This window comes from Marmota flaviventris, chromosome 2, assembly GCF_047511675.1.
Source record: "Marmota flaviventris isolate mMarFla1 chromosome 2, mMarFla1.hap1, whole genome shotgun sequence".
In the NCBI taxonomy this organism is placed as follows: Eukaryota; Metazoa; Chordata; class Mammalia; order Rodentia; family Sciuridae; genus Marmota; species Marmota flaviventris.
The window spans coordinates 65,199,596-65,212,458 of NC_092499.1; the positions used below are offsets into that span (position 1 = coordinate 65,199,596).

A 12,863-nucleotide genomic window follows, 5' to 3' on the forward strand; every position below is an offset into this window, starting at 1 on the left:
CTTTTCCCAAAGGAACAGTAGGCTTATTATTGGGACGCAGCTCTTCTACTCTAAAAGGACTTATGATAAGTCCTGGGGTAATTGATCCCGATTATGAAGGTGAAATAAAAATTATAGCCAGTTCTCCAAAGGGTATATCAGTAATTTCACCAGGAGATAGAATAGCACAGTTACTAATAATACCCAGCCTACATGATAAATTTTCCAGTCGTACTGTAGAAAGAGGTTCCAAGGGATTAGGCTCCACAGGTGTAGATTGGGCTATGCTTTCTTTAAATTTAGATTCTCGCCCCATGCTAAAACTAAATATTCAAGGACATGAATTTAATGGGCTACTGGATACAGGTGCAGACCTTAGCATCATCTCTCGTCAAGAATGGCCAAAACATTGGCCATTACAACAAGCCACTCAAACGCTTCGAGGCCTAGGAGTGGCGACTAATCCCCATAGAAGTGCAATGGTATTAGATTGGAAGGATCCTGAAGGATGTGAAGGAACTATACAGCCATATGTATTGGATCATCTTCCCGTAAATTTATGGGGACGAGATGTCCTAGATCAATTAGGTTTGACATTAACAAATAACATCAACAAAAATGCACCCACTATTATGACTAGACAAGGTTATAGGAAAGGAAAAAGATTAGAAAAACAAGAACAAGGTATAGCAGCACCAATACAAATAGATCAAGGAACAGAAAGACATGGGTTGGATTTTCAGAAAGGGCCACTGAGACAATAAAAATTACTTGGAAATCAGAAAGACCAGTATGGGTTCCTCAGTGGCCCCTGACTAAAGAAAAGATACAAGCAGCCCATGACCTGGTCAAACAACAATTAGCGGAAGGACATATACAACCTTCTGTATCTCCCCATAATACTCCCATTTTTGTCATCAAAAATAAATCTGGTAAATGGAGATTATTGCAAGATTTAAGAGCCATTAATAATGAGATGGTTATTATGGGACCTGCTCAATCAGGGATTCCTCAGTTGTCTGCTTTGCCAAAAACCTGGTATGTTTTAGTTATAGATATTAAAGATTGTTTTTTTTCAATTCCAATTCATCCTGAGGATAGTCCACGTTTTGCATTTACTATCCCTGCACTGAATCATGAAGGTCCTGATCAGAGATATGAATGGAAAGTACTCCCTCAAGGGATGGCTAACAGCCCAACTATGTGTCAAATTTATGTTAACAAAGCAATCCAGCCACTTAGAAATCAAAATCCTGAACTACAAATATTTCACTATATGGATGATGTATTATTAGCACACAAAGATAAAAACACATTGCTAGAATGTTATGCCACACTTACAAACTTATTAAAAAATTATAATCTAGAGATAGCAATAGATAAAGTACAATTAAATTTTCCAATTAATTATTTAGGAGTTCTATTATCCTCAACCATGGTCCGTCCACCAAAAATTCAAATACGAGTAGATCAACTCAAATCACTTAATGACTTTCAAAAGTTATTAGGAGACATAAATTGGATAAGGCCTTATTTAGGTATACCAACAGGAGAGTTGGGACCTTTATTTGATATCCTAAAAGGTCCATCAGATCCAAATTCACCCCGAATGTTAACGCCTGAAGCAAGAAAGGCATTAAAAATCATTGAAACATATATGGAAAATATGCATTTGGATAGAATTGATATAAGTTTGCCTTTATTATTTATTGTACTACCAACAAAAAATATTCCTACAGGAGTATTTTGGCAAGAAGGTCCATTATTATGGATACATTTATCTTATTCTCCTAACACTATTCTTACTAGGTATCCTGAGGCTGTAGGACAATTAATACTCAAAGGAATAAAAGCAGCAAAGGGAGTGTTTGGAATTTCTCCCAATAAAATTATTACTCCATATACTATGAATCAGATTGATGAGTTAGCTAATGAGTTAAATACTTGGGCAATAATCATGTGCAAATCTAATGTTTCATTTGATAACCACTTACCATCTAATCCTTTATTGTCTTTTTGGTCATTGCATCCTGTAATTTTTCCAAAAATGACAAGAAAAACACCTATCATGAATGCTCCAAATATATTCACTGATGGGTCAAATAATGGTACAGCAGCAGTAGTTACCCCTGATCAAACTTTTACATTTTTAGTACCCAAACAATCAGCTCAAAAGGTAGAGCTTAATGCAGTTTTACAAGCTTTTGTGATGTTTAAAGATTCTGTATTTAATTTATTTTCTGATAGTCAGTATGTAGTTAATGCTATAGTATCTCTTGAAGATGCTGGTAGGATTTCCCCTTCTTCTACTGTTTTCTCTTTGCTTTCCACTATACAAAGTCTAATCTGGGACAGAAAAGATCCATTCTTTATAGGACATATCAGGGCACATACAGGATTGCCTGGAGCCCTTAGTTTGGGCAATGATTTAGCAGATAAAACTACACATGACATACATATTTTCTCTACACTAGAAGAAGCTATAAATTTTCATAAAAAGTTCCATGTCAATGCTAATACTTTACAAAAGCATTTTAAAATAACTAAGGAACAAGCTAGACAAATAATAAAACAATGTCAAAATTGTGTGACCTTTTTACCACAAGTTAATCTTGGAGTCAATCCTAGAGGATTGATACCTAACCATATTTGGCAGATGGACGTCACACACTTGCCAGAATTTGGAAAATTAAAATATTTGCATGTTACAGTTGATACTTCTTCTGGATTTTTGATGGGCTCCCTTCATGCCGGAGAAAAAACTAAAGATGTTATAGCTCATTGCTTACAAAATTTTGCCACTGTGGGTGTTCCAAAACAGTTAAAAACAGATAATGCCCCTGGTTATACTTCTACCTCTTTTAAACAATTTTGCTCAACATTTGGCATTACTCATATAACAGGAATCCCATACAATCCACAGGGACAAGGCATAGTTGAAAGAGCTCATCAAACTATTAAAATGTACTTATTAAAGCAAAAAGAAGGAATTGGGAAGGGGTATATATTCCCCAAAGATAAACTTAAAATAACCCTTTTTACTCTAAACTTTTTAAATTTGGATTCATCAGGACTTAGTGCTGCGGAAAGGCATATGTGTCCAAAAAATGTACATAAGCCCAAGGTACTTTGGAAGGATATTCTAACAGGACAATGGAAAGGTCCTGACCCAGTAATTGTCTGGAGTCGGGGGTCTGTTTGTGTGTTTCCACAGGGAGAACAGCAGCCGATTTGGATTCCAGAGAGATTAACCAAGGTCCTGACCCAGTGATTGTCTGGAGTCGGGGGTCTGTTTATGTGTTTCCACAGGGAGAACAGCAGCCGATTTGGATTCCAGAAAGATTAACTAAAGCGATTTCTACAGACCAAAAAGAAGATGATTTGGCTCAAATCCATAACAACTGATATCCAAAACTCCAGTTTGGCTATTCTTACATCTGCAACAGAACCAGGATGCTTTTTTCAATATCTATTTTATTACTGCCCTTTGCCATATCATGAAGTTCTATTTTGTTTTTTGAGCTCATACAGACCTAGGTTAATGTTTTGCTGATCAGTTCTATTTTTTGACTATAGAGTTTTTAAACATTGCAATGGAGATTTCACCTGTAAAAAGTTATAAGGCCTTTACTATAATGTTATGTGTTGTATGTATTATGTTATGTGTGCACACTTGTGTTTTGTGTTATATGTTTGAATGTCCATATATCATATATGATGAGCGCTCATGATAAAATGGATCCAAATATTTTTTTTTCACGTGATTTATATGATTTAATTTAAATTGGGTAAACAACTGTTGAGGATTGTTTTAATATGTAAACAAAAAAGAAGGTTAACAGATCTGTTTGTTTACTTTCACCTTTCCTTTTCATTATATTTAATAATTCTCTTAAAGATAATGTAAATTGTTAAGAAAATTGTTTTCTTTTAGTGCCTTCTGTAATGTTACATAATTTTTTCTTTAGCCATTATTGCCAGAATTCCTATCTTCATCCCAGTGCCGGTGAAGACAATGTAAATTGTTAAGAAAATTGTTACATAATTTTTTCTTTAGCCATTATTGCTAGAATTCCTATCTTCATCCCAGTGCTGGTGAAGTCAAAGATAAAACCAGTCTACAGCTTCTACAATAGCCATCACTGAACTGCTTGCAGAACTTGCCTGGACACATTGTGAGCTCACCTGTATGCATTGTGAACTATCTGTTGGTGCAGTGACTTGTGGTAGTGTTGGGGTATTTTTGCTGATGATGTCACCGGTGGTACAATTTTTCAAAGGAGCCCTCAATTGGCTTAATGTCATGGCATTTTGCATCCTCCTCTACTAGTGATGGTCTAAAATTTGGGGGCCACCAGAGGTGAGGCAAAGAACCTCACCCCCCCATTGGTGCAAAGGCCTATCCACAAGTATAGCTGTATGCTGGACCGGTAGTCAGTGACGGGTATGATCCAATTGCAGTGGTACCAACCTAAGACAGGAGGCTGACGCCTAGAGGTCAGTTCATCCGATGACGGGTAAGGACCATATGTTGAATTGGACTGCCTAACAGGCACGGTCCCTAAGCCACATGCTTGTTGTTTAAACAGAGAGGGGGAGATGTTGAGAGCCACAGCCGAAGAGGCCCCAGCAAACTTCCAGCTGCCGGCTGATGATTGGCTCACAGTGGCCCCAGCAACATCTAGCTGATTGGCTCCTCGGCCCCAGCAACATCTAGCTGATTGGCTCCTCTGCGGTGATGCTCATTGGACTGTTTCCCTGCCCTTTCAGACCACGGAGCTGCTCATTGGGGGACTTTTTTGGCTCCGCCCACGTGACCCAGCCAATCGGCCTCAAGAGCAGGAGGATTGTGGGAGGTGGGGAGAAGCTTGTGTGGGAGAGACAGGCTTGTGGAAAGCCGGTGGTGGCAGTTGAGGCTCTGAGGATTTTTCCTGAGAGGCTGTTTTGTTTGGCGTGTGTGGTTCTAAACATAAAGTTAGTTTCTTTTGACAAGTGGCTTCTGATTGTGCCCAGCCAGACTGCGACAAGACATCTCAGTAGTAAATTCAAAATTACATACCCTGTGCTTCCTCTATGAATACATTCTCACCACCTCACCCTCAGGGAAGTCCACTTAGAACAAAAAAACATAGATTTATCTCAACTTTCTCTTACACCCTACACCTAATCTATTAGAAACTCATGCTGGCTGTATCTTCAAAATATCCCAAATCTGGGCTGGGGATGTGGCTCAAGCAGTAGCGCGCTCGCCAGCGTGTGTGCGGCCCGGGTTCGATCCTCAGCACCACATACAGACAAAGATGTTGTGTCTGCGGAAAACTAAAAAATAAAATATTCTCTCTCTCTCTCTCTCAAAAAAAAAAAAAATATATATATATATATCTCCCAAATCTTCTCACTACCTGCACTGCCACTAACGACTCTGTCCAAGCTATCTTTATCTCTTGATTGAGATATTCCTAACTGGCGAGGATGTGGAGAAAAGGGTACACTTGTACATTGCTGGTGGGACTGCAAATTGGTGCGGCCAATTTGGAAAGCAGTATGGAGATTTCTTGGAAAGCTGGGAATGGAGCCACCATTTGACCCAGCTATTCCCCTTCTCGGTCTATTCCCTAAAGACCTAAAAAGAGCATGCTACAGGGACACTGCTACATCGATGTTCATAGCAGCACAATTCACAATAGCTAGACTGTGGAACCAACCTAGATGCCCTTCAATGGATGAATGGATAAAAAAAAATGTGGCATTTATACACAATGGAGTATTACTCTGCATTAAAAAATGACAAAATCATAGAATTTACAGGGAAATGGATGGCATTAAAGCAGATTATGCTAAGTGAAGCTAGCCAATCCCTAAAAAACAAATGCCAAATGTCTTCTTTGATATAAGAAGAGTAACTAAGAACAGAGTAGGGTCGAAGAGCATGAGAAGAAGATTAACATTAAACAGGGATGAGAGGTGGGAGGGAAAGGGAGAGAGAAGGGAAAATGCATGGAAATGGAAGGAGACCCTCAGAGTTATACAAAAGTACATACAAGAGGAAGTGAGGGGAAGGGGAAAAATAATACAAGGGGGACAAACGAATGTCAGTAGAGGGGGCAGAGAGAGAAGAGGGGAGGGGAGGGGAGGGGAGGGGGATAGTAGAGGATAGAAAAGGCAGCAGAATACAACAGACACTAGTATGGCAATATGTAAATCAATGGATGTGTAACTGATGTGATTCTGCAATCTGTATATGGGGTAAAAATGGGAGCTCACAACCCACTTGAATCAAATTGTGAAATATGATATATCAAGAACTATGTAATGTTTTGAACAGCCAACAATAAAAAATTAAAAAAAAAAAGACCTAAAAAGAGCATGCTACAGGGACACTGCTACATTGATGTTCATAGCAGCACAATTCACAATAGCAAGACTGTGGAACCAACCTAGATGCCCTTCAATAGACGAATGGATAAAAAAAAATGTGGCATTTATACACAATGGAGTATTACTCTGCATTAAAAAATGACAAAATCATAGAATTTGCAGGGAAATGGATGGCATTAGAGCAGATTATGCTAAGTGAAGCTAGCCTATCCCTAAAAAACAAATGCCAAATGTCTTCTTTGATATAAGGAGAGTAACTAAGAACAGAGTAGAGTTGAAGAGCATGAGAAGAAGATTAACATTAAACAGGGATGAGAGGTGGGAGGGAAAGGGAGAGAGAAGGGAAATTGCATGGAAATGGAAGGAGACCCTCAGGGTTATACAAAAGTACATACAAGAGGAAGTGAGGGGAAAGGGAAAAATAATACAAGGGGGACAAATGAATGACAGTAGAGGGGGCAGAGAGAGAAGAGGGGAGGGGAGGGGAGGGGGGGGAGGGGAGGGGGGGATAATAGAGGATAGGAAAGGCAGCAGAACACAACAGACACTAGTATGGCAATATGTAAATTAATGGATGTGTAACTGATGTGATTCTGCAATCTGTATATGGGGTAAAAATGGGAGCTCATAACCCACTTGAATCAAAGGGTGAAATATGATATATCAAGAACTATGTAATGTTTTGAACAGCCAACAATAAAAAATTTAAAAAAAAAAAGAAAAAACAAAAAAAAAGAGATATTCCTAACTGACCTTTCTGTTTCATCCCTTGCTCGTACAATCTGTTCTCAAACCAGAAGCCATAGTGATTGTTTGAAAATATAATTCAGGCATCTTCCCTCTGTTTATTGCATCCATCCATCCACTGCTCCATAAGGGCCTGCCATGAACTAACCACTGTCACCTCTACGGCCTCCTTTCCCATGGCTTTTCCTCTTGCTTTCTCCACTTCAGACACACTGGCTCCCATGATGCTCCTTGAAAGAACCCCTCCGACAATTTCTCTTCTTACAACCATTGCTCTGACAGTTCTGTCTGGAAAGCCTTTTCCTCAGATATTTTCATTGCTCATTTCCTTCAAGTTTTTGCTCAGATTTCATTTTTAGATGAAACCACCAGTTTCTAAACTGAAACTCTCTCCTAATCCTACACTCCCAAGCCTCCATTCTACCCTGTTTTCTTTTTTCATGACATTAATACTTTCTCTACTATGAATATTATTAACACTTTCTTTGTATAATTAATGCTTAGATCTAGTATTTATTGTCTGTCTTCCCCACAAGCTTCATCAGAACAGTGGTCTTTGTTTTGTTCATTGAAACATTTCAATCAACCAGAACAGAGTCTGGCACATTGTAGCTGCTATGTACTTCCTGAATGAGTAAGTTGCAACAGTGATGTAGAGAAGGTAGATCAAAGAAAGATGAAGAGCCAGGCCTGGTGGCACACGACTACAATCCCAGCAACTTTGAAGGCTGAGGCAGGAGGCTCAAAGGCTTGAGGACAGCCTCAGCAATTTAGTGAGATCCTGTATCAAAATAAAGCAATTTAGTGAGATCCTGTATCAAAATAAAAAAATAAGAATGGCTGGGGTTGTAGTTCAGTGATAAAAGTACCCATGGGTTTATTTCCCTAATTAAAAAAAAGAGGCAGAGAATATATAATTAGCAAGACTTGGTCACCAATAGTATTTGGAGGGTAAAGAAAAAAATAAGGGCTGGGAATGTGGTTCAAGCGGTAGTGCGCTCACCTGGCATGCGTGCGGTCCGGGTTCAATCCTCAGCACCACATACAAAGATGTCCGCCGAAAACTAAAAAACAAATATTAAAAAATCCTCTCTCTCTCTCTCTCTCTCTCTCTCTCTCTCTTAAAAAAAAAAAGATGGAAAAGAAAAAAATAAGTGTAGGCTGGCATCCATATTTCTAACTTGAGATAAAGAAAGCAAAGACTAATTTGAGAGGAAGAGATCCCAAGTTCAATTTTGAACATGTGGAATAAACAAATCAGTTATCTTGTCTTATATTCTAATTAAATTCTAAAAACCAAAGTCTATCTAGTAAACAGTAGCAATATGTTTTAGTGGAGGACTACTTTTTTTTTCATTTTTGTGCAATCTTTTTTAAAATGAATGCATTTATTTAGTAAATCTTTTGAAATATTTTTGAAAGTTTTGTTATTGTTGTTGTTGTTGCAGTACTAGGGATTGAAACCGGGATATTTTACCAGTGAGCTGCTTCTACAGCCCTTTATTTATTTTTTATTTTAAGTTCATCTCACTAAGTTGGCAAGGCTGGCTATGAAATTGATATTCTCCTGCCTGAGCCTCCCATGTTGCTGGCATTATAGGCATGCAACACAGCATCTAGATTCTTTTTAAATTATAGTAAAATGCATATAACATAAACTATACTATCTTAACCATTTTAAGTATACAGTTTAATAGTACTAAGTATATTCATGTTGTACAACCAAACTTTAAAACTTGTCATCTTGCAAAACTGAAACTATTTATCCATTAAAAAATTGCTATATCCCTCTACCCATACCTTGGAAAACACCATTCTACTTTCAATGAGTTTCACTATTCTAGATACCTTATATAAGTGGAATCATATACCATTTGGTTTTTTTGACTGGCCTATATCACTTAGCATAATGTCCTCAAGGTTCATTCGTGCTGTGGTATGTGTCAGAATTTCCTTTTTAATGACGAATAATCTTCCATTATATTTATATGCCACATTTTATTTATTCCTTTCTCTTTTGATGAACATTTGGGTTGATTCTGCCTTTCAACTATTTTAAAAAATGCTGCTATAAACATGGATGTACAAATGGTTTTTTCACTTCTCTGCAATCTGAGATAACTATAGGAAAAGTCAGAGAAGACCATGAATTAGGAATGGGATGACTGATGGGTAGGGGCTAACATTTTGCCAAAGAATCCTGGAAAACCAGAGAAAGACCTTATGATAGTAGCAGTTGTCTTAGATGTGTTTAGATAAGACTTGGAAGATAAAGAACAGAACCCCACCCCACCGCTGCCTTAAGCCATTTTTTACTACTGTTACACAAAGAAGCACTGATTTCTCATTTTATATTTCTAATTTAAAACTAGGGTCTACCAACTTACCCTACCTAGTTTGATAATGATTTATAAGCTACTGTTAATAGGGTATACTTTTAAGATGAAAGACAACACCATAACCATCCTATTTTAGAATAAATCAAAGATGAAACTTGGCCATATAACCAGTGAATACGTTCAACTAATTAACTTATCCTGCAGGCCATGCCTTTGTTGGCTTAATATTTCAAAAGCTTTCTTTTTTCAAGATCATTCTTGTCTACCTAGAAATGATGAACATTAAAATTAAAGCTAGCTGAAAAACCTATTTAGCCAAGAGAGCAAAAATAGTTTTTTGGTGTTTTTTTTTTTTTTTTTTTTTTTTCCTGAAAAAGAAAAAGAGATTAGTGTGTACTTTTAAACCACTAACATGGTATTTTATTTTTCCTTTCAAAAAGTAACATGGAAATTAATTATAGTTCAAAGAAGAAATATAGAATATTCTGACAATAACTGAAACAACTCTGAAAAAACAAGTTCTGCCTCAGAATTCAGTTTCAACTTAATATTAATACTGAAAATGTACATAAAGGTGTGGTTTTTGTATGAATTCATAAAGTAGCTGACATAATTAATATCAGGGTGTACCAGGGTTTCTTTTATTTCTTTATCAGTAATACTCTTTTAATGAAAATGTTTCTTGGAAGATTATAAGTAAGAGAGTCTAGTAACAGATTTTTTAAATAAATGATAAGAGAAACTGTAGTATATTTCAACTTCCTTAGCACTCAACAGAGTGACTAGCATTTAACAGGTAGCCAAAAAAATTATAAATTAATGAGTGAATAAAAGAACAAATGTAAGAACAAGCCAATGGCCTTGGCTATTCCGTCATATATATATTCACCCTGTATTATTATCTTCTTACAGTTAAAGTATGATCACATTGGTTTTAGTATTAATTAAAATGTGTCAAATATAAATAATGTTTCCTGGAAAGAACATTATTTTCCCTTCTAAACTCACAGGTTAAGTCCTTTTAACTTCAGAAAGACATTTTAAGAGTAGACAAGAATAAAGCACCTTGCAAAAGCAAACAGACATGTTTTAATAATAACATATACATATTCCAATTTATCCATTATGATCAAAGAGATTCTCTGTTTCTTAGCCAAATGACAGGGAGTAAGACTTTTTTTTTTTTTTCAAAAAAAGTTAGACTGAATTTTATAAATCAACTAATTTTACTCCCTATCTGATGAATACATTTCTTCTATTATCACATGCCCAGAGGTAGGTAGTTCAACAACTCCCTAGAAAAATCACTACTTAATTCCCAACACAGTGCAGTCCATTCCATTTTGGGGGGGGGGAGGGTGAGGGGTGTGGGGATCAGTTAAGAAACAGAGACCTCTCCTTTTATATCTCCATATACCATCAAATAACTGGTCATCATTTTGCTTTCTGGGACATTACAATCTCATTTTAACCTCCCTTTTGTAGAAATGCTCTTTAAATAAATATTAGGAGATGGCACTTATGACCCCTTAAAGATTAAACATCTTTCTTTCTTCAGTTTGGTTATTTGGGAAAAAAAAAAAAAAACGTATTGTTTTAGCCATTTTCTTCTGAATGTGCTTAAAGAACAGAATATAATCTTTCCTGCCCACATGCTTCCATTTATGTACAATGAATTGAAATGCATTCTGCTGTCATGTATAACTAATTAGAAAAATTTTTTTTAAAAAAAACTACAATGTACATTAAAAAAAAAAAAACAGAATAATCTGACTTGGAAGAAAGAAGACTGTCATCAATCCTGTTCCAGACACTTTTATTAATATAGCCTAAGATCATAATGCAATTTTGGAAAGGAACATGACAACATTATTGCTCATATTAAGTTTGCAGTTGACTTAAGATATTGTCTTTTTTCTACCCCTAAATCTAAGCCATTTCTCCCTGATTCCAAAATACATAGCATCATACATTGCATTATGAACTTGTTCTCAGTAAATTTTATCATACTGGTTAAGCCAATCAACCCAGCATGTTTGGCCTTGTCTGATTCCTGTCTCCATCACCTAATAATTGAACCATCCTTCCCAACTGCATATGAATTACAAATTTGATCAGTATATCAGCTATATATATATATATATATATATATATATATATATATATATATATATATATGTAACAGAAAGCTAAAGATAGATTTCTTATTATCTCAAGACCCTCCCTCCAGGTTAACATAAATTCATTACTTAACACTCTTTTAGATGGTTGTTCAACGAGTTTCATACCAACATAACTGTAATAGCATTCTCATCCATCATGCCTACAGTGATATCATAAGATAAACCATGTCAAAAAGATTTATAAAATTCAAGCACTTATATGGTATGGTCAACAGTCTAACAAATTTCTAAAGAAGAATGAAATTATCTTAATCCACCATAACTTAAAAAAAAATAAATTCAGGCTGGCTCCCAGAGATCATCATTTTTCCTTCTGAGTACTCAACAACCATCTGCTAAATGACCTAATCTGGAATTTTACTGAGGTTCACTTCATACTCACGAGCTATAGTAAACAAGAAAGAGAACCTCAGGTGCTACTGCCTTAGGCTCTGTAATCTGCTCTTTCCCCTATCATCTTCCTGCCTAGGATTCCATCTCAGGGATCTTGCCCAGGCTGCAGAGCTGTGGCAGGGGATATACCAAAAATGGGTTTTCCAGATTTAAACACCCAACTCTGATTCCTAACTGCTTTTCCCCCATGTTCTTTGAACCAAACAAGAGGAGCAATAGTTATCTAATGTTTGGGATTATCTGGATTACTTTTCTTCTCCATTAGTATATGGTCCACAGTTAACTACCATGTAATGATTTCTAGTAAGGCTTCACTTTTACACACTCTCCAGAAAGAAATAAAAGCTAATAAAATTTTAACACAACTATAATCTGTGAACAGAAAAGAATAATTTGATATGCAACTGTAATATCATACCTTTCTGGGGTTTTCTGTGTCATTTACTTGGCACAAACTCTATATAGTTGTATGCTTTTAGTTCAAAAAAATCTCAAAGTACTCATTATAGGCAAAACTTACTATGACCAGTCAGTAAATAAATCCAAACCAAAGCACCACTGTTTAGTTCTTAGGCAGTAAATAATCATACCTAATACTTCTATGCAACAGACTTTTTACAATGTAAGATTTTTACCTCTTAGAAAGAAAAGAACTGGGGTATGGCAAAAATGAGCAAACTCAGGATAGAGACACATGGAATATTATGCCCCAAGTAATGCTTTGGAAATAGTCACTGGGCTTGGAGGATTTGTTAGTTTTGGCTTTGTTTTTTGCCATAAGAAACATTGGCAAATTTGATTCAATGTTTTAAAGGTCAAATTATTATATCTATCTACTATTTGA

At 36.3% G+C, this 12,863-nt stretch overlaps 1 protein-coding gene across 3 annotated transcripts in view; it reads right to left on the minus strand.

Annotated features, from left to right (window-relative positions):
- Positions 1 to 12,863, minus strand: part of Rad51b (RAD51 paralog B) — a 572,024-nt gene that overhangs the window by 430,934 nt on the left and 128,227 nt on the right. The gene's annotated exons all lie outside the window — the stretch shown is intronic.